The sequence below is a fragment of the Tenrec ecaudatus genome, chromosome X (assembly GCF_050624435.1).
Source record: "Tenrec ecaudatus isolate mTenEca1 chromosome X, mTenEca1.hap1, whole genome shotgun sequence".
Lineage (NCBI taxonomy): Eukaryota > Metazoa > Chordata > Mammalia > Afrosoricida > Tenrecidae > Tenrec > Tenrec ecaudatus.
Window position 1 is genome coordinate 1192501 of NC_134548.1, and position 2041 is coordinate 1194541.

General features: G+C 75.8%; 1 protein-coding gene across 1 annotated transcript in view; it reads right to left on the minus strand.

Annotated features, from left to right (window-relative positions):
* LOC142434231 (matrix-remodeling-associated protein 5-like) overlaps positions 1-1758 on the minus strand; it is a 26467-nt gene extending 24709 nt beyond the window's left edge. The window contains exon 1 of the mRNA XM_075538938.1: positions 1695-1758. The gene's annotated coding sequence lies outside the window, so the exon portion shown is untranslated. The remainder of the gene's footprint in view (positions 1-1694) is intronic.
* Positions 1759-2041: the final 283 nt, after the last annotated feature.

Below are 2041 nucleotides of genomic sequence, written 5' to 3' on the forward strand. Positions count from 1 at the left end.
GGCTTGAATGGAAGCGGTCCCTGGGGAGACGCGCGCGCGCGCGGTCAGCGGTCAGCGCTCAGCCAGCGGTTGGCTCCTGGCTTTCATCCTTGGAAGCACCCGCTGCTGCAGGAAGTGCGAGGGGGGCGGGGTCCCCGGGACGGTCCTCCACGGAGGGGGGGGCGCACAAAGGAAGGAAGGGGGCGGACGCACACCCGGCGGGGCGGGGGCCGCGCGCCTGCAAGGGAGTCTCGGAAAGTTTGGACGCGCTCGGTTCGCAGATTTGGTTTCGGGCCCGGGAATGGCTCGGAGTCCTGGAGGGACGGCGGTCTGCACGGTCAGCAGTCTGGGAGAGAGACCAGACTGTCCGCTCCCGTGCAGACTGACCGCCTGGGGGACCCCCGGGGGCAGCTCCGCCCTGTCCTGCAGGGTCCCCGTGAGTCAGTGTCCACTCGATGGCAGTGTCTGTCTGTCTATCTATCCATTAGCTCCTGGGGAGAAAGACCAGACTGTCCACTCCCGAGCAGACTGACCGCCTGGGAGACCCCCGGGGGCAGCTCCGCGGGGACCGTGCTCCCTGGGGGGCTCCCGGGGGTCGTTTCGGACCCACGTGCATGTGGGGCTCTTCCCCCCCACGCCCGCGCAACGCGCCCACTGCTCGCACCCCCCACCCCTCCCGGGGTCCCCAACCCGGGCAGGGAGGCGCCTCCCAGGTGCCGTCGGAGCCGCGCTGTGCTCGCCCTGGAGGAGCCGCTGCAGGACGTCCTGCCCCCGCCAGCTGGCGTCCCGGGAGGGCGGGGGTCCCGGGCGGCGGACCCCGCCTTCCCCACCGCGCACCCCGGCCCCAGGGACCTCCCCTGCGCCCCGCAGGGCTCCCCGGCCAGGGCGCGCCCTCCTCCCTGGGGCCTCTCGGGGGTGCGCGTCTGCCCCCTGCGCCCCGGCCGGGAACGGAGAGAAGGGGCCGCGCCCTGAGAAGGCCAGAGGCCCGCTGGACGCCCGGAGAGGACAGCGCCGGGCCCACACCCTCCTGGCCCGGAGCCCTCCAGACCGGCACCCCCCTCTGCACCCCGGCCCGCACCCCGAGTCCCCGGCCAGCACCCCCAGTCCCCGGTCTGCACCCCCAGTCTCCAGCCGGCACCCCCAGTCCCTAGCAAGCGCCCCCAGTCTCCAGCCGGCACCCCCAGTCTCCGGCCCGCGCCCCCAGTCTCCAGCCGGCACCCCCAGTCCCTAGCAAGCACCCCCAGTCTCCGGCCTTCGCCCCCAGTCTCCAGTCGGCGCCCCCAGTCTCCAGCCGGCACCCCCAGTCCCTAGCAAGCGCCCCCAGTCTCCGGCCTTCGCCCCCAGTCTCCGGCCTTCGCCCCCAGTCTCCAGCCGGCGCCCCCAGTCCCTAGCAAGCGCCCCCAGTCTCCAGCCGGCGCCCCCAGTCCCTAGCAAGCGCCCCCAGTCTCCAGCCCGCGCCCCCAGTCCCTAGCAAGCACCCCCAGTCTCCGGCCTTCGCCCCCAGTCTCCAGTCGGCGCCCCCAGTCTCCAGCCGGCACCCCCAGTCCCTAGCAAGCGCCCCCAGTCTCCGGCCTTCGCCCCCAGTCTCCGGCCTTCGCCCCCAGTCTCCAGCCGGCGCCCCCAGTCCCTAGCAAGCGCCCCCAGTCTCCAGCCGGCGCCCCCAGTCCCTAGCAAGCGCCCCCAGTCTCCAGCCCGCGCCCCCGTCCCGGCCTCACCTGCCCCGGAGCCCCGGCGCCGCGTCCAGTCGGCTGAGCCCCGCGCTCCGGGCGGCAGAGCGTCTCCGCGGGGCGCGCGGCGCCCTTTTATCGGCCAGCGCGGGCCTGCCCGCCCCCCCCCGCCCCGCCCGGGCGGGCACCCCGCTCTCGGCGGCGCCGTGCGGGGGCGGGGTCCGGACCGCGGGCGCCGCGCCCCTCGGGGTCTGGGCGCGGGAAGCGCGGGCGCCCGGGCCGCCTTCCAGCCTGGGGGAGGCGGGCGCACCCCTGAACGGGGCGGGGGCGCGGGACGAGGATCCTGCTCGCGCTGCAGGCTGCAGCGGGGGCCTGTGCGAACCAGGCCTGGGAGT